Source organism: Agelaius phoeniceus, chromosome 17, assembly GCF_051311805.1.
Source record: "Agelaius phoeniceus isolate bAgePho1 chromosome 17, bAgePho1.hap1, whole genome shotgun sequence".
Classification (NCBI taxonomy): domain Eukaryota; kingdom Metazoa; phylum Chordata; class Aves; order Passeriformes; family Icteridae; genus Agelaius; species Agelaius phoeniceus.
The window spans coordinates 13,452,537-13,479,281 of record NC_135281.1 but is presented as its reverse complement, the minus strand read 5'-3'; the positions used below and the strand labels follow the sequence as shown (position 1 = coordinate 13,479,281).

Genomic DNA, 26,745 nt, shown 5'->3' with positions numbered 1-26,745 from the left:
TTGACTGAAGCACAGGATGAAGTTCACAGCCGAGTACAGATTGACCAGCAGCCACTGCCTGATGCTCCGTGAGAGGAGCTGCATCCTCAGGGTGCAATTACAGCAATTATCTGCATGGATCTTGACTCATGCCCTACGAGCTGTCGGGCTCCATCACAGATGGGGAAAGCACTTTTATTGTTCCACCATCAGCTGCTGCTGCTGAGAGGGAGGAACCCCCGAGGCTCAGCATCCTGCATCCCTGGCAGGACCAACCACAGCATCCTGCACACTCCTGCATCCCTGGCAGGACCAACCACAGCATCCTGCACACTCCTGCAGCCCTGGCAGGACCAACCACAGCACCCTGCACACTCCTGCATCCCTGGCAGGACCAACCACAGCACCCTGCACACTCCTGCATCCCTCACAGGCATTGGGAGGAAACAGAAAAATATCCCTTTGTGTCCAAAGTACAGGTGCATTGCCTCATATTAAAAGGTGGGGTTTGTTGGTTTTGCCTCACTTCTTGGAAGTTTGGCCCAAAAGAAGACACAGCTGTCTCACTTTGCATCTAACTAGAATGAATTTACTATCTGTATTTACTATAAACTTACACCTCTGCAAAAATGGAGCACAGTCTTACCCTAACACTATTATGACATTTATTATCCCACAAATTTTACTGGAGCAAAACTGCATAAGTTTTGTCAGAGGACATGGCCTGGAGGGTACAGCTCGTGTAAAACTAAACAATTTCAATTCACAGTCAGTAAAGCTAAATGGTGAAAGGATAAACAACTCCCTTCAAGCAGCAGGACATTTAAAATGGGATTGGCAAGTAGCAACTATAAACAGCTTCACAACTTTCACTTTGCAGTGAAACAGCTGATCCTATAACAGAACAAAAAATCACCTTTGCCATAAAGGAACTTGAGCTTAGTTCTCTCAGCTTACAGCTCTTCCAGAAAAAAGGATGTCAGTTCCAGGCTTAATTATAATCACCATTAGCTGCTACCTACCATTTAATTAGTTGGTAATAAAAGCAAGTCTCTTTCTTATCAAAGCAATCAGCAGTACCACTTCTTTGCATTCCTCCCATTAGCTGCAAATGTTATGTGGCAGAGCAGGGATAGAACCAATAATAGTCCAATTTGGGAGAAAAAAAAAACCAACCCCAAAAGTTAAAAATAAATCAATTTAGAGAGGCAACTCAAACAGTCAGCTACCAAAGGAGATAGAAACTAAATTCTTCATTGTCAAGTGCCAATTCAAAGTGAAAACAGATTGAACCAAAACTGTCCAAAAATGCTTTCCCATTTTGTAATGCTCACACCCCTAACGCCAGACAGAGCCCAGCTGTTTCTGCCACTGACTTCAAACAATAGCTGGGCTGTTTAAAAGTTTAAAAGCTGTTTAAAACAGGGAATGATGTTTGCCTGAAGACATACTTTATTAATGCAAATTGCTTTCAAATGCACATCCAGTTTCTTAAGCAAAACAAACCCGAGATTTTAAAGGCAGTGGAAGTTACTGCTAGAGCCATGCCCAACCTGTCAGCCAGAACTCAGTCACCCATTAGGAGTCAGCTTGCATTCTGCAAAAGGGGCCCCTAAGGTTTGTACCAAAGGAAGATGATTTTCATTTCACTCTTCCTACTTTAGAAAGGCCTTGAGATTTCAGAGTCTGTGTCTCCTTTTTGGACTTCCAATTACCAACAGATTGCTTGTCCAGGATGCTGCACTCCACTCGTGCCCATGGCTGTTAGCCATGCTGCCACTGTGCCTTCCTATCAGCTTAAGCACTGACCTTTAAGAAGTTATAAATGTTATTTCAGCTTTAATATTCTGATTTTAATGTCTCTGGAAGTGATTAACAGCACTAGCTTTATGTCTTTAGGTCCTTGCCTATTTGCTCACCACCTTCTGCTAATGTAACTTAATCAGCACATGCTGCAGCTCCCCAGGTTTCTATTTCTGGTTCAGTGAGATTGAAGTAGTAATGAGCAGAGCACACTGTGGGTTTCATTGCTCCTGAAAGCAAGAGGATTAAATCAGAGATTCATTTTGTTCTGTGTGTCATCTTTCTCATCTGTACAATGGAGACAACACAGCTATGGCTGAGAGACAGAGAGGCTTCCTCACAACAACAATTAAACTCCCATCTGTTAATTTTTTGTCAGTTATCTTTGCAGTATAGTTGTGAGATTGTTAAATAACCAAATTCATGTAACTAACAAAAAAGTAATCATGGCAAGGATCTCCAGGAATGTGCCGACAGACAGCAGACAAGTTTCCCTGATCCAGACTCAGCAGTCAGCAAAAAAGATTTGAAAGACAGGAAAGAGACTAGTTTGGATACAAAGGAGAGGATGGCAGGAACGTTAAGATGACAATTCAAGAAAATTTCTTGGAACAGTCACAAAAATGGAAATCAGCTGGAAATCCATCATTTCCTTGTATAGCATACAAGAATAATGCTCAGACAGTGAGTAAAGACCATCTCATGGTAAAATGTTACATCACAGCATGAGGAGTCCCAGTCCTCGTGGTGATGCTGACTGTGCACCATTTCCACATCGTGTCAACCCTTACCTTGGAGAACATATAAAAGAAATCTACTGGACTTGACAAGCTCCTCCTTTATCAAAGGGCCAGGTCACTCCTCATGGCCCGTGCCCACTTCACCTCACCTTAAAGGACTTTTTAAAATTCACCTAACAAATGTGTTGCTTGTTAAAAACCCTCACATCTCTTTTAAGTAAAGAGTTCTTAGATAAGCTGCTTAAATTATCAACAAACATTAACTTTCTTGATATATTAAAAAGATTTATCAGCAACAGAAAATACATTAACATGCCCTAGTGCAGGCTCCCTGCACCTGCCTTGCACTGGTGCCAGGGACCTGACCTCCCATGGAGCCAGCTCAGCCAAAGGGAAACACAAACACAGCGAAGGCACGAGCGGGGCTGTCAGTCCCTGAACCAGCTCAGCCTCTGTCAGTCCCACCGGGAGAAAATTCCAGTTCCAGGCACAACAAGGCAGCCCCAGCCCATCCCAGCTGGGCTTCAGCAGAACACAAGGCAGCAGCAAACTCCCCTCCCTCTCTACTGGATGCGGTGACAACACTTGGTAGCGACATTAGGACTTAGGAACCTGCTAAAGGAAGGAAAAAGCTCTTTTTGTATCGCCTGGACACGGCCAAAGCGATGGAGGGAAGGGCCGAGGGAAACTGAGGCAGCAATTCCAGAACCTGGGAGCGGCTCCCCCGGAGCTCCCGCGGCCCCGTGCTGCCACCTGCGGGCAGCGCCGGGAATGACCGCGGCCAGGAATGACCGATCCCAGATCCAACACCGGGAATGACCGAGACCAGATCCAACACCGGGAGTGACCGAGACCAGATCCAACACCGAGAATGACCGAGACCAGATCCAGCACCGGGAATGACCGAGACCAGATCCAACACCGGGAGTGACCGAGACCAGATCCAACAGCGGGAGTGACCGAGACCAGATCCAACACCGGGAATGACCACGGCCGGGAATGACCGAGACCAGATCCAACACCGGGAATGACCGAGACCAGATCCAACACCTTGAATGACCACGGCCGGGAATGACCGATCCCGGACCCTGGAGTGACCACGGCCAGGATTGACCGAGACCAGATCCAACACCAAGAATGACCGAGACCAGATCCAACACCGAGAATGACCACGGCCAGGATTGACCGAGACCAGATCCAACACCGGGAATGACTGAGACCAGATCCAACACTGGGAGTGACCGCAGCCGGGAATGACTGATCCCGGACCCAGGAGTGACCACGGCCGGGAATGACCACTGTCAGATCCACACCGGGAGTCACCATGGCCAGGAATGACCGATTCCACATCCAACACCAGGAATGACCACAGCCAGGAATGACCAGCCCAGGACCCAGGAGTGACCATAGCCAGGAATGACCGATCCCAGATCCCCACCGGGAATGAGCGCGGCCAGGAATGGCTGATCCCAAACCAGCACTGCCCCTGAGCTCTGGCAGGAGCTCCTGCAGGAGCACCAGAGCCGACTTCCAGTCTTGGCTCCGTCTTCTTTTGTCCAGGATTCTTTTGAGGTCAATTCTTCCAAATTTCAGGATGCAGCTCATTCTAATTGACACATCACTTCCACAAGGTCACCTCACATTTTGGTGTCATTGAAGCTACTCCTGTGTCACGTCTGTTTTATTACAGAGCCTAAATTGTAAAAAATGTATCCAAAGGCCTGGTTTTACTCTTTCTCTGCATTTTATCTGCTGGGTCTGTGCAAAACTGTATTTCCTCACACATTAACTATTTAAAGCATAGACAATTTCAGCTTGCAGAAGAAACTCAGAATGCAAGTTTCCTGTTCTTTCCCAAATAATTGAATTATCTCAGAACACTGTTACATAATGTTACAGAACACTCCAGTATTATCTGTTTCAGACATGAATAATTCCTGTGTATTTAACAACAGCTCCACAATTAGTAAATTAAAATATTTTAAATTTGGCATCTGTTGAGAATATGCATTGCTGTAAAAGATATTAATACATATCTACCAGTCCAAAATATATAATAAAATGAAATCAAATTATCTTTGTAAAATATAAATCAGAATAGTGATGCAAATATTTGCATTTGCATAGTTATGCAAACTCTTAATCATGAAGAACAATCACTTCTGTTAAAAAGCATAAGGCCACCAGGAATGGCTCCTGAGGAGGTCAAAGCATTCTTTCTTGATTTCCAAAATGACACATTCATAGCTTCTAACTACTGAAATAATAATTTGAAAGTTCAGAGATAAAAATATCTTTTATTACTACATTCACATTCCACTCTATGTAGTCTGATTTTTAGATGTCAGCACAGAATGAGTCAGCTTTGTTATTAACAATTCAAATGAACAATATATATTCAGCAAATTGATCAAGGAATTTAAACAACTTCTAAAATTAATTTTAACCAAGCAATCTGCTGCTTAGAATTTATAACACAAATGGAAACAGCTCAACAAGAATAAAGTTAACAATATTATTTAAGCAATTATAATGAACAAAAGTATTCTTAAGTCCTGTCGCTTGTAAGAACAAATGAACTTCCTGAAATGTTACCAGCATGAAAGCAGACACAGAGCAATCAATATGAAACTTTATGAACACTGAAGTAACAGATCTGTAATGGAGGGACAGAATCAATAAGGAATCTCAATGAATTCAAGCCCTCTGACTTTTCAGGGTTTGCTACAAAACCGAAGGAGGTTTCTGTTACCAAAGTGGCAATTCCTGTTCATGTGTTTGACTGAGGTGATTGATGAAGGTCTTGGTGAGGCCTTTGGTGTGGTCTCTATAAATGGGATTATTTATTTAAAACTGCAATTATCTCCTGCTAATCCCAACATCATCCCTTATCTGCTCACTGAGCACAGAGATACTGGGGACAAAGCTCCTGGCACTGCTCTGGGTCACAGAACAGCTGCTGAATTAAAGAATTTACCCTAGAACAGGCATGTAGACATGTCACTAAGTACAGGATAAAGGTGCTGTGTTAATAAACTAACTGGCAAAAACTTAAAGTTTCATTGTTTCACTTTTCAAAGTGAAAAAAGTTAAAAGTTGCAGTGAGCCTGCAGCTCACCTGGGTGCACAGCACAGGAATCCTCTGTCCCTGCCCACATCAGCAGAACCTGCAACCACAGCCTGCCCAACCTCCCAACCCAAACCATCTCATACTGGTCAAATCCCACACCATAATGAAGTTCAACACAGATGTTCATCTTGAAATTGGGATGAGGGTTTGGCATTCCAATTAAATTCAGTTGTTACATGACCTAATATTATTAATATTTGTTAGTTATGCTGGTGCTTATTTATAATGAAATGTAACATAAGAATAGCAGCATTAAAAATGAATATTTAAAAAGTATTTAAGATTTTATGAGGCTTCCAAGTATTAATTATAAATGACAAAAAAATGTGTGAACAGTGCATAAATGGCAATTGTGATCATTGTAGTGAATCATAAAAATTAATTGTACTTACTGTAATGACTCTAGTAATTATTAAGAGTTAAACCCAGTAGTCCCTATAACCTAAGGAAAGTCAGAGAATCGTATTTGACAGTTAAATTATTTTCTGATTTTTAAGTGTACTATAAACATGAACTTTCCTAAATAACACAGTTGTGCTTTATTGAAGATCTAATTAATTGGGTGTGGAGTGGATCTGGTGCTAAATGGAAGATCAAGAACTTATATGGGAACACTTGCAAGGCTGGTAAAAGAAAACAGATCCCACCTGCACTCAAAAAAGAGTCAGCTTAAGGTCACAGAAGGTTTCACATTCCCAGAATATGGGGTCTTCCACACTTCTCTGCCACCCTGCTCCTGCCTCATTTTGGCCATGCAGTTCTGTTTCCCCAGCTAAGTGAGCTGAGAAAAACTCAGACAAAAGATTAGTTTCTAATGACCAGCAAGTATGAGGCATAAAAAATGGTGCTTCCCCACAAAATTGTGCCATGCATTCTATTGCATCATGAATTCGATTAGAAACTAAAGTGTTTGCAGAAAGGAGATTTAGTAAATGTACCTTGTACTAAAAAATCATTGCCTTTCATGTGCTTACCTCAGCAAAGTATAAGCACTGAAATTCAGTGATACTGAGGGATAAACTTGCCTCAGATCAGTCTGCAATTCTGTGAGTAAACCTGGAAAAAAACAAATGTAAGGGGAAACACCCAATCTATTATTTAATAAATAACCCTGAAATTAGCTGATTTTTGCCATTCTGTTATTACCTGTATGTAATAAACCAGGTGAAAGTTGCCTCTAACTTTCACAATTTGCAATGGTATTTAGGTCACACAGTAGAAACTGCAGCAGGAAGAAACATGAGCACAGAAGGGCTTCAACAGCTTCCAACCAGCATCTTTTCCACCTTTCTGACTGGAGGTAGTTCCACACTTTGAGTTCCAGCTGCTGAGAACAAGGATGACCAGTCTGCTTGTGCATTATTTGTCCATCATGCCGAGGATCCATTCCATGAGTTGCTTCTGCTCTGTGTTCCCTTGGAGTTGCTGTTTCTGTCCCATCTAAAACAGGAACAATCTCACTGGCACAATGTTCATTTTTCACAGTAGAGTCATCTGGGAATAATTTCAGGGCAACTTTGAAAAAAAAATTAAATATTGTGATGATTAACCAGAAAGACAAGTAAATATTTCAATAAATTTAACAAGTATGCAATTTAATTTAGTGGAGAAAATGCTGCCAATATGTAACTAAAGCACATCTTTTATCTTGCACTTTACTTGGGGAATGAATTTATCTTCTGTTGAATATTACATTACAAGCCGTGTTACTGAGTTTGGTATTCTCATCAGAGGAAAACTAAGCATTTTTTAACTGGAAATTTAATTATCATAGGCATGTCTTTTCTTTTTAAGTATTAGCAACAGCAAATCACTGACAGCCCCAGTCTCACAAGTCATCATCTGCAAAGCCACACTGAGGGTCCCACAGGCCCCTTCAAGTTGTACAAGTGGACAGTGATATATAAATACTTGCAAATGTCAGTTTGGGGGAAAAACCTTCTGGAACAGCACAGAAATTTCTAGGTTTTGTGTGAGTCAATTAATGAACTGAATATTTGCATGAACAACATCTGAAGATACATTATCACAGCCCTAGAAAATCAAGCTTTCAGATGAAGGTATTTACAAGATATCAAAAAGAAATTGTTTGCATGTAGGAAAACATTAATAAGCAGCAAAATCTAATTACTGCAAAAACATAAACACTGCAGCTGTAACACTTCTCTCTAACCATAGCATTACAGCCTCACCAGTGAAAACAGAAGTGTCAATGCTAATGTAAACTCAGCTGCTGATATATATTCATTAGATTCAGAAAAGCTCCAACGTTTCTTCCTCTCACCACATCAAATTTTCTCTCAGTGCAGATACAATCTGATACAAAGGGTGAGCTTTAGGGACACCTAGGCCTAAGGTGCATCTCCATTCTTGTCTCTTGCTCCACAAAGATCATCTGAAAGCATTGCTAAAGAGGGAGGTTGGGAGCAGGGAACAGCCCAGGATGGTGCCTGTACAGAGACCCAACTCACATGACAAGAATTTCTGACACACAATAAAGCCTATTCTCAAGTATTCTTCCATTATTAGCTTCACTGTAAAACAGCAATTAAGCAGCAGGGAAGATTCAATGCCTTAGCCTTTTAGTCTTGATTCTAATTTACATGATTAAATCCTAACTTAGTCACTGATTACCTTCTGGCTTAGCACGCTTCAGGTTCTCATGGATTTTATTTTTGCTTTTGCTTCCTTTTCTGGGTGTAGCAGTTTTTGCCTTCACCAATCCAAGATTTTCAGCATGCTTACACATATTAGTCTGTTAGCATAATGAAGAACAAATATATCAATCAATTCTTAATCTGTGTAAGCAATTTAACAGACACAAAGCAAATATAGTTCTGACAGACAAATTCTGGAACACTAAGTGGAAGACTGACTTAGTTAACAACTTCCATAAAACTCCTGAAGATTTTCCAGAATATATATTAAAATTCTGCTTTAAAAGAACATTGCCATTTGGTGGGTATAAAATAAATCATTTTCTGCTTCCTGGAGAAGCAATAAAGTAAATCTGTAAAATGTAAAATCTGTATGTGGAAAAAGGGTCACATTTACTTTAAAGTGTGCACAGTTAAGCCAAAATGAGAATATGTTCTCATTGCATATGGTTTTGAAGTGAATAATAATTTCTTACTTTCCTTGCTGAACAGGTTCTAGCTATCCTAAAAGTACTCTTTAAAATAAATTTTTCAGTTCAGACTGAATTTATTCTGCATCACCACTGAAAATCACATTTCAGGCTCAAATGCTACATTTTGTTCTTTATCACAACATCCCTGAAAGTGACTGCTCTGACTTTATACTTCCAAGCAGTCCACATACAAAAGATTTATCAAGAAGACAGACTCGTCCTTCCAGCATATCAATTTCAATTTGTGAAAGATTTACCCCAGAAATAAGAACCACTACCCTATTTTAGTTGGACTGCAGTCACAAAAGTTTTTATTTTTTTAAGCTAACTTTAACCCCAAACTCTGTGCGTGTGTCAAGACCACCACCAGAGCGAGCAGTATTTGCCCAGGAACTGAAATAAATCCCTGGCTGGATGTGCAGCTGCCCTGAGCACACCTGAAGCTGCTCTCACTCCTGTGAGCCCTCCTGTGCTGCAGGAAGGTGTGGAAAGCTCTCAGCCCCTGCACTTCACTGCCCCTTCCATGCAGATTCCTCAGCTGGACACCTGGACAATTGTTCCAAACAACTCGTTTTAATGGCATGGTTTTTATTTTCAGAGTTTTGAACAGGAGCTGGGTTGTGTATTGCCCTGAGTAATGCAAATCTTGTAGAGGAAAACGCCAAAGAACCTTCCATGCCCTCGGCAGTGGGGTAAAATAGACAAATAAGTTTAAGATTAAACAAAAGCTGCAGCAAGATGTACCTTCCCAAAGAAATCAAGCAGATGTAAACCTGAATCTTACTGATTTCAGTGGAAATCATTTAACAAATCAAATACTTCAAAAAATCCAGTTTTAACACAGAATTTTCATGTACTTCTGGAAACTTAAAATTATATATAGGTTTTTTTCTTACTGGTCAGCTCTACTGCCACCAACACTTATTCTGAAAAATCAGAGGGTCACAGTGCCACAGGTATAAAGCAAATAATAAAACAGAAAAAGCGAAATATTTGCTACGTTGCATTTTGAACAAAAATTAAAACATCAACCACAAGATGTCACCACATCTCCTTGCAGGAGGAATTTACCTGTAAATTTTACAAATACATTTTACTTAAAATATTGTGTGATAATATGAAATCAGCTATAACATATTTGGTGAAATTTTGTGAAAATTAGAGATTTCACCTCTACTTATCTCTACATTATGTTGTCAGTGTTTTCCTTTAGACTCACCCAAATCACTTTTTCGAGAAAGGAAAGTATTACAATGTGGACATTGGTGTTTTGGCATATTTTCTCCACGTTTCTGTAACACATGGATTTTCATGGTACCACTCTGAGTGAATCTGGCCTGGCAAACATAACATTCATAGCGTTTTTCACCTATTAAAAAGAAATTAAAATAAGATACACTTAGAAACTCTACTTATTTAATATAAATTCAAATTCCCACAGAATTCAACATTCATGTCCTAACGGCAACAGTCTCCAGATCAACCAAAAGTTAATATTAGTTGACAGTGCACAAAAGGCCAAACAAGTCTCCAGAAGTTTATGTAACTGATTGCAACACAAAATCTTGGTTTTCTGAGTCCACAAGTCAAACTGTTGAAGCATAAAGCCTTTCATATAATTCTAAACTAGGAATTAGGAACTATTTTAAATTGTCAGCTATTCTTCCTTGAATACTTCATGTACAAAAATGCAGAATTATCTTCAAATATGCAAGGAGAGAAATTCAACAGCAGTAAAACATCATGATAAGAGTGACACACCACCAGCCATTGATAATGGTGGGAAGGGAAACTAGGAAATTATTTTCTTGCCTTTCCTCTCCAAAAAGCCACATCAGGTGTGAGTACCATTAAAAATTACATCAACACTGGCAACTGGCACAGCTTTGAACCAGCTCCAGACTGGTTCTGTGGAAGAAGCCCCTGCCAGGAGTGGGTAACACTCTTGAACTCTTCCAGTTGGACTCTTGTGGTTGACTCTCATAAAAAATAATTCAGTTTAATTGCACCAAACTGTCTCAAGATATGAAGCAATGCGTGACAAGTGGGGATATTTGGAAAATTTGATTCAAACCACGCTGTCACACTCTGATTCAACCTAAAACATTAATCAGAGCACAAATTACATATCATAATTGAGCCAAGTTAAACCCTGAAGTACAGGATTGATACCCACTGCCCCTGAGATGACTTGCATGTTGCAGAGCTGTGACAAGAACACACTGCTTCCAATATTAAAGCAATTTAATTCTTTGTTGACCAAATTAGTTGCTGGCAATCTGGGGTCTCAACAATATGCATGTTCTGAACACATAGTTAAAAATCTCTCATAGATACCTCTCCATGTAAAATCAACTAATTGAGAAATAAAAGTGACGACTTGATCCACAGAAAATGAAATCTTTCTCTAATAGAGAAGAAGTTTAGGAGGAGCAGCAAGACTAACTACTGGGCTTCCAACTGCCAAATCCAGAACACTGAAAGAGAACATGTTTTTACTCCAAATCGCAAATTCAAAAAGGGCCAATTTTGAGCCTGAATTAAGATTGCTCTATAAATATTAAGGAGTGGAGGCCCTGGACTCGATCACTAGCCCAGAATCCCACCTGTGTGAGTTAGCATGAGCCCTCTCAGCTCGTAGGCATCTTTGCTGCTGCACAGGGGCAGGGTAGGGCCGCTCTCCCGTGTGCGAGCGAACGCGGGGTCTCATCCTGCTGGCCTCGGACAGAAATGAGAGATTGCCTAAAGCAACATCTACATTAGAGATACATTTAATTAAAATATAAGCAATTTGACATGCTGCACCTACTGCAATTTTAAACTTTGTATTCATCCCAGAATTAGCGCTCTCACATCCGTGGTTTCCCCTGCACAATCAGCCTGTTGTGGCTTTAGGACATTTCTGCACTCTTTCCTCATATTATCTTACTTTCATATTTAGTGCCCTCATTAGAAAAATGGCAAATTTTATAATAAGAACAAAAAAGATAAAGTTTTAAAAAGAGGATATCTACTACTGTCAGGCTACTTGGATATACCAAGCATAAAATTCTTTGAAAACACTCAGGAAAATAAATGAAAGACCAAACTCATTATCCAGAGTCTATTCACCTTCAAGTCCCAATGAAGCACCTTAGTCACAAAGTTTAATTCAATTCTACTTTTTTATGCTGTTTTTTCTGATATGTTCTACATAAATATTGTAGGTATGTGATTAGGAGTTATCAAATGTTCAGTTCCTCCATTTATGAACACTATTAATGAATTCACTGCTAGATTCCTTCAAATCTACACTACTATTCATTTAAATAAAATTAAACATAACTCCCAACCTTTGATACACAAAAGTCAAATAATCTGCATGGCAGTGCTGGAGAGCTCTTTCAGCTTTCTTCATTCAGGTAAAGTTACAAGAATGTGGGTTCTGTAACAGCAGCGAATGCTGAATAGCTCCTTACTGAAACAAGGGAAAGAAGAGGGTAATTTAGTATCAGCTGTCAGGCTTTTTAAAGATGCAAGCCATCAAAAATCTAATTATTAAGATAAGGTGCATGGAATAAAGTTCAGGATTGCTTACAGCTTTAGATCTGGACACAGCACAAATTCAGATATTGAACATCCACTAAACTGTGACAGTGATTCAGTGCACCCTTAAGCAGACTCTAAGGTATTTTATTCCTAATGAAGAAAATTCTAGAACTGCAAAAAACCCATACATCATCAAATATATAAACACAATACATGAACTTCCTTTTAGACATTAGCTAGTATTGTCCTACAGTACATGGAATGTAGTGGAAATGAGGACCAAAAATGCTTTTGTAGGACCAAAATCACACAAACACATTGTCTAGCACCAATTTTAGCATTAAAAAAAGAGAAAAAGCTCTTATAATGCAACTAGTTCTTAAACTAAATAATTGTATGAATATTAATTTGGAGCAACACATTTGCAAATACTACATGGACAAATAAGGGTTCCACGAACTCAGGTTACTTGTTCCTTTTTTTGCAGGATGATGGGGTTGAAAAGATGTGCACACAAATGAAATGTAATGCAGTGTAATGAAATGAAATGTAATGAAATGAAATGTAATGATAAATGCATGGTGCCACAAAGTTGTAGCCATCAGCCACCTTGCAGTAACACTGCAGCACCATAACAGATAAACACAATCCATCAGTGTGTCCAAGGCCATCAGCAGAGCCTGGACTTCTCATGGTTAAAAAATCTGGGCAAAAATTGTATGTACATTAAATTCCTGGCATGTGAAAACCTTCACACCCTCCCAAAAGATTCAGTAAGGCTGTACTTACTTCTACATGGGAGTATTCACATATTGTGCACTTGAAAGGCTTCTCCAAAGTGTGCTTGTACCTCCTGTGTCCTGCAAGTTCCCCTTGGGTCACAAAGGCTGTGTCACACTCACTGCATTTATGGGGTTTGTTCCCTGCAACAATACATGTGAGACTTTTATTCAGCACCACAGCAATGTGATTTGTCTGCCTTACATCAGCATGCAAAATCTTTTAATAAAACCGTTTCCGATTTTCTGATTTTTTACATACAATAAATCATGGAATGATTTGGGTTGGAAGGGACCTTAAAGCTCATTTTGTTCTACCCCCTGCCATGGGCAGGGACACCTTCCACTGTGCCAGGCTGCTCCAAGCCTGGGTCAACCTGGCCTTGGACACTTCCAGGGATGGGGAAGCCACAGCTTCTCTGGGCAGCCTGTGCCAGTGCCTCACGACCCTCCCAGTAGAGAATTTCTTCCATATATGTGTACACAGAAAGTTTATTGTAAACACAATTTATCACTTTGCTTCATATGTTTATATAGCTAAATGAAAACATCACAGGAAATTCTATTCTGCATGTAGGAATGAAGCACAGCTGAAGCCACTGTTCAGCTGACAAGAATCGTTACAATGGTACTTAAAAAATAAACACACACACAGAGTTCCTAACTACAGACCGTGTCTTTTCAGTGCACAACGCCACAGATAATCAGAGGAATTTCTGAGCACAAAATGATCACAGAACACAGCTCTAAGGCAGAGCCACTTGCCTGCTCATTCAGTTTTGAAGCCAGTATGTAACACAGTGTTTTCGAGCCTTGGGTACCTGTGTGTGTGTTGACATGGCTGTGCAGCAGAGCTGCTGTATGGAAGCCTTCGGGCAGGGGTGACACGCGTGACGTTTCTCATCCGAATGGGTTTTCAAATGACACCTAAGACTCCATAACTTGACTGAGGTGAATGTGCAGTAAAAACAGTTGAAACTTTTCTTTTCTCCTGTTGGAACAAACTCACATTTACGCCGTACGTGCCACAAAATAGTGACTTTACTTTTTCAAAAAATGGTACCAATTTCTAAAGAGTCCCTCTAGTCTGGGTAAAACTACTTCGAACTTCTACATCAAAGGATTCATTAAGACTTAAGTGATTTGCTCCCAAATTTGTGTTAATTGCTGGTGATACAGTTTAGAATCTAATCCCAGGAAACCTAACTCCTACCCTTGCCCTCACCACCAAGACAGGATGAGATTTCCTCTCTAAGTACCATCTTTAAGACTTACAACCTGTGCAATAAACTTCTTGATAACAACTGTGTAATTAGCACTAATTAAATTTATGCAAAGATTTGGAAATGGCAGGTTAAGCTATTCCCAGCTTTCTGGCGCTCCTGAATCTGTAAAGTGCATACAAAAAAATCATGATGTGAAAGCCTCTTTAAAATCACTGGTTGAATTTGAGGGGAAAAAGTCAGTTCTGTGGAGAAGTCATAGATTAAAGTTCGGGGCACAAGAGTGATGAATTTCTTTTGAGAGTAACAAGTCAAGATTAAATGTGCAACACTTTTAGTTATGAAGAAGATCTGAAACTGTGAAATGGCAAATACGTCATATTTGAAGAGTCTTTCCAGAACAGTTGTCTCAGCTCCCAAGTGTGCTCTCTGTAATGATTTTCATGCTGAGACCAAAATGCATTTCATACATTGCTTTATACCACACAGAGATGTGCAGATAACACTTCACTTCAGTAAAAGCAAACAAAACCACTTTATTGTCATTTGTTCATTGTGGATTCATGCCCACACAAAGGAACATTGTTAGCTTTGTTAAAACTGCTCAAATGTGCTTCCTATAAAGGCTGTAACTGAAACAGGGGACATTAACAATTTGTGCAGTATCTACAGAGAACCCCAGCCAAGATACCTTAACTTCCAGATCCAACACACACATTTACAGACTCAACATCATTGATGTCATCCAATTTTTACAGTACACACACAGTTTCTAGGGAAACAGATGCTTATCTGTTCTCTTCTGAGTCAGTCCTTAACTTCTGTAACATACTTTTATGTTTCTAACATCTTAAATCAGCCATTTTCTGTTACTCTTATTTAGGCTTTGGGAAAGGCTTTGCTAACAGGTATTGATTGATAAGTGCCCACCACCCTCTGCTAGCAATGTGGAACCACTCTAAGCTCAACCATACACCCTCAAACAAGCACATTTTGAGGCTGAATGAGTGGATCAAGACACTAAATAAATTACTAGGTTTATTCAAAGGTACTTATACAATATTAACTTTGAAATCTCCCTGGAAGTTTCAAATACCACACTCTGTTCAAAAGACCATCAATTTCTAAATGCCATCCAAAATGTCTCTCCTGAACACAAGGCAGATGACATCAGCCTGAACAAGATCTTTGAGCACTTAGAGCTGAAGGTATTATTTCTTCTTCCAAATTTCCTCAGAATGTTACTTAACCTAATCTAAACAATTACCACTGTGAATATTTAATGCAAAACTTCAACCTCAGTTCAAAATCTTACTTAACATGCCTTATTTAAAAATTAACTACAAAGATTATTAACTTTTTACATTTTTCCTGTTGTGGAGCACAAGCCTCAAATTTTAGATTCTTGAGATTTCTTACAACTGTTTGCCCTGATGCAGATGGATATTCCTGCTCTTTACTTTCATTGAAAAAGTCTGACAAATCATCATCCCCTTTGCAGCTCTGACTCTTTGTTTCCCCAACAGTGGAAAAAACTTCCTTTCCTTCCTCCTCTTCAGATGGACTCAGTTGCTGGATGTTATTTTCAAATGCAATGGCATCATTATCTCTGTCAATCTATTAAAAAAAAGAATATGTTTTACAACTTTTTCAATTAAAGGCAAATCAACTGAGCAGTCAAAAAAATGCAAACCACTAATTCGTTCTGATTTTCAGTCTTAGATGTGATGGACAAAATTTGCATTTGGCATACAGCAGCCTAACTGGTAAGTTACAATTAAGTAAGAATAATTACTAAAATTATGCCCTCCCTCTTCAAAATTTTATATAAAATATCAGAGCATCGTTTTGAGATTGCAGCACTGAGAACACAGAAACATGTATCTTTGTTTTTTAAAGAAAATATTTAAAATTTCATTTCAGTCCTTTTAAAAGGAAATGAGAAGTACGCTCTGTTTTTTTAACAAATTTAGGACTTTTGCAGGCTAACTGTAATGCCTTCTTTGTCATATACCAGTTAACCAGGTTGTGATACTTCTTGCATTAGCTAGACTCAAACATGGCTGCTTCTCACCTGTTAATTCCCTCCAAAACACAAAGCCCCGAACCCGTGGAGGTTTCCCTCCCAGTGCTCCAGGTGCCCGGTGCTCCTCGCTCCCGTACAAGGAGCGAGTCCTGTCGGAGCAGCTGCCGTTTTCTCACCCTCTGAGATGATGAAGATCTCTGGGCCTTAATTGTAGGCCCTTAACCTTCTGCTCCCACTTGGCTGGAGACCGCGGGGCTGAGCTCAATTGGTTTCTCCACTTGGGGAATATCTGAAGCACTTGCTGTGTTTCTGTGACAGAAAGCCTCCAGCCGGGAGCTCGGCGCTGGAGTGCCGCTGAAGGGCCGCCTGATGCTGCCGCCGCACAAGTGTTGTACAAAATTGGCTCAAGTGGCTTTGCAGAGGCAGTGGAGCGATGTATAAGCGTCGTTACACTCTACCTTGGGCCAGGATTGGTTATTCAGTGAGAACAAGTTTAAATACTTCTTTCTCCAAAGGCATTGTGAAAATGTCTTTGAGGTAAACTTGCACAGTTTGAGTGACTTAACATTTAATCTTGTGTACCCTTCTAGACTAGTAATTTCCAGCCATCAAACATTCTGTAAAACCCACTTACTTTGAATACTCTATTATATGTCAGTGCAGACGACAGATTTGGAGCTTTACCTCTAAATATTAGCTCTGTGCATTGCAGGGTGCAGTATAATGCACAGGGACTGCAGCCCAGTGTGGTCTGGATCCTGTTAAACTGAATTACCAAACACGAATCAAAGCCCCAGATGAAGTGGTGGCTTTCCTTGTCTGTGGAAGTAATCCAGTACAACTGGCATTTGTGAAATCTCTGTAGCACAAACAGCAGCCCACACCACTACCCTCAGATGAGGTGGGGTGATTAGACCTCATCCTCAGAGTCATCAACTGAAAATCTCATAAACACCCTTGACAACAGCCACTCCTATCCACAGTTCTGTAAAATCTTAAATGGAAAAATAATACAAGATGTTTACATTTAACAACTGCAGGTTAGTCATAACTATTCTACTGCTTGGAATCAGCACAAATCCAAAGCAATTATTTGAGGCTGAATATCTATTCCAGCAATTTAGTGCTGATATTTTGGTTAGACACCACATTATTCATCATCCACAAATCCACGGGCTCTCAAAACTAAAGAACAGGATGCAGAGTACACAACATATTCACATAATTAGGCTGCCAGTAACTGTGGCCAGAGATTTTACTTCTTACACATTTCTAAATCTTTTCAAGTTGCTCTGTATACTGTGCAATTATGATAGTTGAAGGGCACTGTAGGAAAAAAGTTGTTATAATAGTACACCATCCTTTAGCTTGTTTTAATGAGGTTTTCTGCACTTCAGCAGTCATCAACTTCTAAGAGCTGTCCTGCCTTGCACTTCTGCATTATTAATACCAGCACCATCCACGCAGCTACAGTAAAGGTCTGTCATTATTTCCATTATTAACCGATATTTCCAAGGATTTATAGCTCAAATGCAGAATAGCCCTTCAGTTCATTTTTTGCTGAATTTAAAGGAACACTTGGATCAGCAATCTACGAATTCAGCCAGTTTCTGAGTAGGTTTTGACACACCAGAGGTTAACAGCTCCATAATGGCCATTATGGTGTGTTGTGTGAACAGTCTCCAGTTACTGCTGCTGCTGCTGCATTGTCTATCTCTAGCTGCAATCAAGCTTCTACCCACTCCTCTGGGAGTCTGGTTCCTCCTAACACATCAACAGCCCGCATGAAAAGTCTATCACGAAAGAATAGAGATGTATTTTATATTTTAAGTCATAATTATACTTTGGGGGGTAAACGTTCAAAATGAATTATTGTTTGTTAGGAGTATTTCATAAGGAGCGAAAGGAATTTAATGTATGCACATTTTCTTGTGCTAAAGTAACATTACATAAAGAAACAAAATTCAGCCACAAAATTGCAGATAAATTACTGATAAGAATCTACCAGTGCATGAAAGTGAATACATGGACAAGTAAAATCCTCAATCAGCAGAGTAAATTTCCTTGGCTGCACTAAGGAAACACAGCAAACTTTGTTCTGATCTGTGGTTTTCCACCCAAGTATAAACAGTGCAGCTGATTTTTTAAAGTAAAATACTGGGTTATCTGTTCAGATTGTCAGTCTTAAATCTGAATAATATCTTTTATAATATTTAAGATGTTTAATGTGTGTTAGGTGGAGCTGATTTTTTAAAAAGCTCCATTACCAAGTACATAAAGCATATTTGACGTTGAATGTAGTTCAAGGTTTGCTTCCCTTACTGTGTTTCAGAAACTCACTTTTGATGACTGCAGAGGCTGTTTATCCATCCTCCCTGGTGATGCTTTGCACCTCCATCACAGGTTCTAAACTGCAGTCCTCCGATGCCAATGGAAGGATTGCCATCAATTTAACAGGGCTTGGAATTAGGCCCAGAATAGATAACTATGTGAAGCAATGACAGTGGGATTTATTTACACATTTTTGACCTGTCCACACACTGTAGAGTAAATCAGGAATGCTGCAGTGCACTTGAAAAAGAAAAATGAAAAAAAAAAAAGAGACCAAAGCATAAAATCCCAAAACAAATAGGTTCAAATTTAACCTCCAATGTTCATAATTGTTCCATTTATGATACTCTGCCTTGTAGCTGAAACCTCCATTCTTCTCCAGAACATGACTCCTGTTAGTCTAGGAGAAAACCCAGTCTTTGTTGTGACTTATTTTGACAGCTTTAATATCATTTTCCACCTGGCATCTGGAAAGTTTTCCATTTTCACTTTCCACCAATGTCTCACTTTTGTTTCCCAGCATGTGTCGCGTTCGCGCCGCACCTGTCAGCGGTGTGTGCGCCTTAGCACCGCGCTGCGAACGCGCGCGCCTCCCCTCTCCTCCCGCCCCAGGGACAATCACTGCCTTCAGCACCTCTTTTGCAGTGAGATATTGCCCCTCTTAATAATGACAGCACCAGATAACCTCCTTCACGCCATCACCTGCCTCGGAGAGAGCGGAGATACTTTTACAATCTTCTAATTCATCTGGCTCCCTGAAATGTTGCTCAGGTCTTGAAGCTGTCACTAAATGGTTGAGGTCTTTTTGCTGTATTTTTTGGTGCTCCTTGTTCCTTTGGTGTCCCACTTTCACAAATATGAAGCATTTCTTCAGAGACCACCAGAAACCTTAATTAAAAAAAAAAAAAAAAAGAAAGCACATCAGCTAATGAGTGAGATAAAAAGTTATGTTCTTTTTGATGCTGTTCTAAGCAACTGAATCTTGCAGATTCAGAATTAAGTCAGTGCTTCAGTGCTGGCCTGGAATATTCTCAGGAGAAAATATACAGTTTGATCACTTGGAAAGAAGAATATTATCAATTTTTTATTTTTTCCCCCAGATCTCTGGTTCAGAGATGGAAGCTACTGTTCATTTTAGCAGACATCAACTTAGGATTTAGATCTGACTTGGATTTCTTGCCTGCCCCAAAGAACACAATTCTCTGCTCCCTATTGCTGCAGTCATATAAAAAAACTAGTCAGACCTCAGACCCAGGAACATCAGAACATACAGTCCTACTTGTTTCCTTGCTGATTCCCCAAAGCAGAGAGAAGATGGGAGCAGAGCAAAGCAAAGCCAGATGGAAATCATGCTGGAGGGTATTGATTGACTAGTGTCTAGGCAGGCTATAAATTACCACTTCTCATGCAAAGAGGAGGGTGAGCAGAGCTGCAGAGCTGTCTCAGGGCACAGTGCTTGGACTGTGCTGTTCATGCAGGATCAGCTAAATTCGGGTTGTGCCTAAGGCACAGGGAAAGCCAGGCTTTGCTCTCTCTCCAGTGCTCATCTTGGAGGAGACATCATTTCTGGAAATATGAGTGATTCTTGCAGCAGAACAAAAGCAACTCCTATTAAGTCAAAAGACTTAATGCTTTCAAGTATTGTCTATGCTCTTAAAATCCTGCTCCATACTCCATAAATGATTATAATTATATAGCATGACAAAAAACCAAGACCTAATAGATGTGGGATATATAAAAGGGGAAGTATTCAGCATAAGCTTATTGGAGCTGAAAGTACCAGAGATGATTGATTGCTTAGACACAAGTCAGGAAAGTGGTCTAAAAATTATTAACCATAATTGCAATTTGTCTATTAAATGTTTCATCTAACATTATGATATATTTAGAAACAATCCTGCCATCCACTAATACACAATTTGCTCCTTGTGGCAAACAGCAGGGCTGCGTGCCTGGATCTGTTTGGAAGAAGGATGTTTATTGGGAAGCATATCACTTATTCCATTTCAAAAGACATTAGTGTGATTATACACTTAACTACACCTCAGTGACTTCCACTGTTTTTACAGAATACTCTTTAATCCAACAGATAGCAAAGAAAGTTTTTAATACAACTTGCCTTAGTTAGTTATTACAGGTTTCTGTTGCTGTTTGTGCAAAGGTGGAAGAGTTAAAGGTTTAAAAGGCAGAAAGTTTTCCTCTTGTTTTGACTAAACTAGGGGAAACGTGCTGGAGCTGTGCAGAATTTGATTGCCAAACACAGATAGAAGATACACAGTGAGAAAAGATAGTAAAGGTTTAACCCAGCTGATGTAAGAAACAAACTCCAAGGATGCCCATGTTTCCTTCTTTTATCAAAGCACTGTTAATCTTTAATCAGGAAAACAGTTCTGAGAACAGCTCTTTGTGCACAGCTGAACAGACACCAAAACTTGGAAGTTAATAGGATCACTGAAGAATGAGACTATTAAATGATTGTCCTAATAAATCTGTGAGTGAGATGTACAAACCCAGAGGAGTTCAAATTCTGCTTCCACGTGGATGTGCAGCAAGTCCAGGTTAAACCTTGCAAAATCAGCAGTAAGGAGGCAGTTGGGTTCAGAAGAGCATTGGGTTCCTGTGCACTTTTTTCCAGCTCAGATAACAAATCCTCTTGGGCATTAAAATTTCTGAGGAGTCCAAATCAACTTCTTAATTCAAAAATCTAAAGAAATCAAGAAAATTTAAGGGAGTATTTAACTACTTGTACATTAATGTCGCTTCATTGAACAGCAGGTGATGTAGTCCATGATATTTATCAGCAGAAATACCTTAAATCTTAGTTTTCTGCACTGCTACAATGTCGAAACATCACTTAAAGTCCACAACCAGCTAGCCCCAGGCCTCTCCATCAGGAACTGGTAACGGAAATATAGCATAACAGGCTTAGTTGTACATCTTTTCTGCTCCTGTAAGAAACAAAGTCAATTTTATAGACCTTGTAACTTAAACATCAAGATGAGGCAGTGTCTAGAAAGCAGATGAGAATACCTGGGTGACACATTTTGTGAATCACAGTTATTACTCCATTCAGAGCTGCCTCTACAAACTGAGTCTCTTGATCTGTCATTCATACCCATCTTTTGTTTAAGATTTTATGGGCAGAGAACATCTATGCTTCACCTAAAATAAAAAGGTACTTAGTGCTATTTAGAGCAAATATCTGAACCTTAAAAGGCTAGCAAGTGCATGGGGGTTTTAATTTTATTTGCAGAATGCAAGATGATTGCTGTTCATTTGTACATAGTGGTCTAAGCACCCATGTAAAAGCTTCTCTTTACATGAAGAGTATTGATATACATATATATCTTCCTGAATCAGTAAATTTGGAGAGATTTACAGAAGGTCAGTCAAAGATGCACACATAGCAGTCAGAATTATGTCTTCCTAAGAGCATAAGAAAAAAACCCCCATGATTTCCAGGGTCCAGTTGAACTCCTGATCTCTCTACTGAGGGTTGTTTGTAGAAATAATCATAATTGTGGCATTTGTCTAGTAAGAACCATTTACAAAAGTGCCTTTACATTGAAACAATCCCATTGTTGTCCACTGATGTTGCCTTATGCCTCTTAGAATGGTGCTAAGCAGAAATGTACAGTATGTAGGATTTCACCTGACCTGTTAACACTTACATAAGAGTTTTCCAGTAAACAGAGGATTCGTTACAGGGATTATTGGTTTTTGTGCAATGTTGATTTTCCTCCAGCTGCCAGGTTCAAGAACCAAAAGGTATGTAGTGCTTGACATAGGCACTTTTGGCTTCTGACCTTTAGATGTAGCTTGGCTTTCATTTCTGCATAATCAGCTTTTCTATCCTGTTGTTTAGCTTTTAGTGTTATAAAATGCTTGAAATGTTAACCAAAGCTGTTTTCCTGGGGAAAGAGTATAGAACAAATCTCACTTGAAACAGAAGACAAGGTTTAGCCCACGTTGCTGCTTTTGTGCTGCTATTGAAGGAGAAAACAGTTTCTAGTAAATGCTTTTCATTTCAATTAAGAACTTACTATTTCCATTACAGTAACCTAGAGAGAACCCAGCAGGGACTGTCTGTGGCACAGACAAAAATGAGAAGAGATAATGATCATGTTTAATTAGCTTTTAAATTTCTCTAGCTGGGAAATATCAACCAAACTAGGAGAATTCATAAGAACAGGGAGAAATTGTCACCTCCCAGTCAACTCCCTAGGAGATGATAAAGGCTTGGGGATGTAGTTACACGTCCAAAGTCAAAATGGGAAATCCATAGCAGAGGAAGAAACAAAACCTAAACCTTCAGAATCTGCCCCCACTCTTACTGGTTAAAGCCATCCTTCTTCAAAAGAGTCAACTCAAGAAGGATGTACAGAACTGTGACCAGTGGGTCAGACTGCAAGTAAAAAGTGACTGAAATGTTGAGGGAGAACAAAGGTATGTGGGAGGATTTAAAGAAAAGAGAAAAAGCCTGTGGCACAGGTAGAGCTGGGGAACCCTGATGAAAGGACACCTGCCAGCACAGTGCTGCTAGCAGGCAAAGCATTGCAGAGAAATCATGAACAGTGTGCAAGAGGAAGGAGCCAGGGGAGCCAGGGTTGTCCCATCCTACAAAAAACAAACAAATTTAGAATATAAAAAGGTGCTTCCCTGTCATTTCTTTATGCCTGAGGAGGTGAGGTCTCTGTAAAGGGGCACAGCTAGCAGAACACCACAGGAAGCTGAAATTCTTGAACGAGAAGTGCTTGAACTCACGTGCAAGGATTTGTCTGTTCCCTACTCAAGTAGGAAGCAGGAAGTCCTTGACAGCTGCAAGCACACACCTCTGTGGTAAAGAGATTTCACTCCAGCAAGGGTAACCATTTCTATTTGCAAACTGGATTTGGAGCCATCCGGGCTTTGTGGGACTGAGTGGAGTAGATACTGAAAGACAAAGGGAACACAAACCTTTTGCTGGCTGTTTTTCACTCTGGTTAGTATGGTTTGTCCCCTTTTCTTCTGGCTGTGGTTCTGCTGTTCACCCAGCAAAAAAAACCTGCAGTAACCATGCAAAAATCATAATTCTGTTGTGGCTAGGGTAAAGTTGGTCAAAGTCTTGGTGGGCCCAAACTCTCCATATGACTGAGACTTTCTGCAGTAGATGAGAAGAGCTCCCAAGCTAACAGAATTACACATACCTGGCCACTGGTCAGGTACCAGTGGCTACAGAGCCCATTACTCACATATTCACACTGAAACTTGACAGTTTTTGGGTTTTTTTTAAAGACAGTATTCCTTTAGGGAAGAGTCCGCAGATTAGAGTCACAGCTCAAGAAATGGCTCCAGAGGAGTGACTGCTTATCAAAGTTAAAATTTCATGTCTCAATCCCATCTCCAGAGCTGAGCCTGTGAAAGTGAGCCTAAAAATAAAGTAATAGTAATAACAATAATAACTATTTTATCTGCCAAAGCAGAACAACAAGCAATAAACCAGTGTGCCCATGGTGTAATGTCAGCCTTGGCATGTACTGTGGCACAACCAGGACTTTCCCTAAAATACAGCTCAGGATTGATCACTTGAGCTGATACTAAACAAAGTTGGTGACTTTGTTTAGAGACTTTAAACATGCACCGGTGCATCTTCCTGGCTGCTGAAATTTGCTTCCATTTGTTTTGAGAAATCTCTATTGTCAAGCTGAAAATGCTGGACAGGTTAATGGAAGTACAGTCTTAATCATGATAAATCTGGATATTTTTTCCCAGTCCTCCACCATCAGAACAAGCCACTTCATTTTGAACACGGGCCAAAAAAATCACATTGCCTTTTGTAAGGATCCACAAACAGCATATTTTACAGTCTGCCCAATCCTGCATGGATTAGGGTTGGAAGGGAGGTGAGCAGGAGGTAAAGCACGGTGCCCCCAGCTTGCTGCTACCTGTTGTGGCTGGTGGCAGAGGCTCAGTCTCAGGGTTCACACGTGGAGGGGAGCGTGCAGCACACGTAGCAGGGCCCCCAGCCCTCCTGCAGATGGGTCAGTGCTGAAGAGCTGCTGCAAGAGAGGGGCTGTGAGGTGGAAACGTGCCCGGCGCCGTGCAGGGTCTGGAACGAGCCCTTGGCTCACTCACAGGCTCTTTTGCAACCTCAGGCAATTTGCACGGTTCACGTTTTCTTTTGGAAATGGAGAGAACGATCCCTGCCCTGCTCTCTCTGAGCTTGCAAGGGCTGCCCTTGGGTCTGGACTCTGTGGCATCCAGTCCAGCAGCTGTCAGAGAGTGCTCAGTGTCAGCTGAGCAAAACACCACAGAAATAGCAGTCCAGAGGCAGTGCTCTTCCGTTAGTAGAACAGCTCAGAGAATCTTTAAAAAACCTACAGTTTTATAGCAAAATACCCAAGTGACAAACTCCTTGGAGGTGACAATATGTAGGAGAACTAGCAATGGGAAGGAAGTAGAATTTCTGAGTGTTATTATATGCCATTAACAACTTTCAGATCTCACTGTGAGTGCTTTGTTGCACCTTGGTTTGTAGTGATGAGTTAAGCTTCCTAATGACACTTTTTCTGAGCATCTAAAAAACCTTTACATTTATTGAGTTCTAGTAAGTCTGTAAAACCTGAAGTGCTCAAAAACTTCTGTTTTGAGCAACCTGAATGGTGTCCATCAAAGCAAAAATCCTAAAACCCCTCCTTTCAAGGCACTTGTTGAACACTGTCATCTTGAAATGTCAGATTCACACACATTTAAATGATTTGACAGCTTCCAAGAAGGCACCTGATAAGCATCACATTCAAGTGTCAAGAAGCAGAGAGAAAAAGTGCCAAAAAAAGTTCAATCAGAAGAAATCGTATCAGCTATTAGATGAGCATTATAATGCAGCTACTACTAAAAAAGACTTCTCATTTAAATGGAAAATAAACTTTACATTCAAGACAACTAGTTTTTAAAAGGCCTTACATTTCCCCATACCACCTCCTATGTTTGCCATTCCTGAAATCTTCCAGAAACTGAATCCTGACAGCAGCACCCACTGGTACTGGGTGACACCTCAAGACCACTGTAACTGAGCCATTGGAAGTGCTACATCTGGGTTTTTGTGTGGGAGACAGTGGGTGTTATGAGAATTCACTAGCTTCACATAAAACCTTCAAGGCCTTCTGTTGGCTTTCTAAAAGCTGAATCTCTAAATGAGAAGATTCTTGAAAAAAATCCTGGCCTTGATTTGCATATGCTCCAGTTATTTCACTGCACCAAATACTATGTGTGTTTTATATAGGGGCTTGAGGCTTACTGTGTGTTTGTGATATGCTTTGAGATCCTCTGATGGGAGGTGTTACCTAAATACAAGTAATTTGATGCTGAAGTGTCTAGAATTCCCAGTGGACATCTGTACTCGAGCCCTGCTGCCATCACAAATGAAAAACATTTGGAATCCTTAATGTGATTTTTAATGGACATATGTTCATAACACAGTGCCACCAATTTGGCATATTTAGTGTCTTCTCAAGAGAAGCCCACAGTTTGTATAGCAAGATTGTGGGAGGTTAGGATTGCAGTGCTAGAAAATTTGCACAACACCTGCCTGACTGTAATTTAATTGGCAGAAATTAATGCTCTGGGTTTGGGAATTTTTTTATTCCTCTCAAAACCTAGAGACACGAGGACTGATTCTGCTGTATTACACCGTTGTATGTAAGATTTTATTCTGATTTTACTTGGGCTGCAATATGATAATTTCCTGGTCAACTGTCTTCCTGACAACTGAGCATTGCTGGCTTACTCTCAGTTATTTCTATGTACACTGACTTACCTGGCCAACAAAAAGCACTCAGTATTTTTGTACTTCTCTGAAAAAGGGCTCTGCTTAGTATTTCTAAAGATTATGCTCCATTTTATTTTCAATGAAGGTACTTTATGACATGTTTTAAAAGGAAAATATTTCTCATCAGCTCCACCAGCAAGACAGTATGTGGACTCTTAAGACAAACACCAGCTTTGCCATTATTAAATTGGTTTTGGATTTTATCTTTGCTTACATCACAGCCCTATCTGGAGCAGTCTTTAGCACCTCTTATCCCATCAGATTTTTGT

The 26,745-nt window shown here is 40.1% G+C and overlaps 1 long non-coding RNA gene and 1 other non-coding gene across 3 annotated transcripts in view; both read right to left on the bottom strand.

The window, feature by feature from the left end:
• Positions 1-4,799: 4,799 nt before the first annotated feature.
• LOC129127825 (uncharacterized) lies at positions 4,800-17,193 on the bottom strand. The gene is made up of 8 exons (XR_013184575.1): positions 16,387-17,193; positions 15,677-15,929; positions 13,100-13,233; positions 12,115-12,239; positions 11,389-11,536; positions 10,002-10,151; positions 8,287-8,407; positions 4,800-7,167 (listed from the first exon to the last, which is right to left on the bottom strand). It is a non-coding gene; the product is annotated as an uncharacterized LOC129127825 (transcript).
• A 35-nt stretch (positions 17,194-17,228) lies between these two features.
• The window catches only part of LOC143695418 (uncharacterized), a 33,681-nt gene continuing 24,164 nt past the window's right edge, over positions 17,229-26,745 (bottom strand). Inside the window, exons 1-3 of one of the 2 annotated variants that reach the window (XR_013184577.1) lie at positions 21,480-21,585; positions 21,180-21,373; positions 17,229-19,557 (exon numbers count right to left, since the gene is read on the bottom strand). This is a non-coding gene — a long non-coding RNA (uncharacterized LOC143695418). Of the gene's footprint in view, positions 19,558-21,179; positions 21,374-21,479; positions 21,586-26,745 lie in introns of those variants that run through there. The other variant, XR_013184578.1, reaches the window with a different exon arrangement.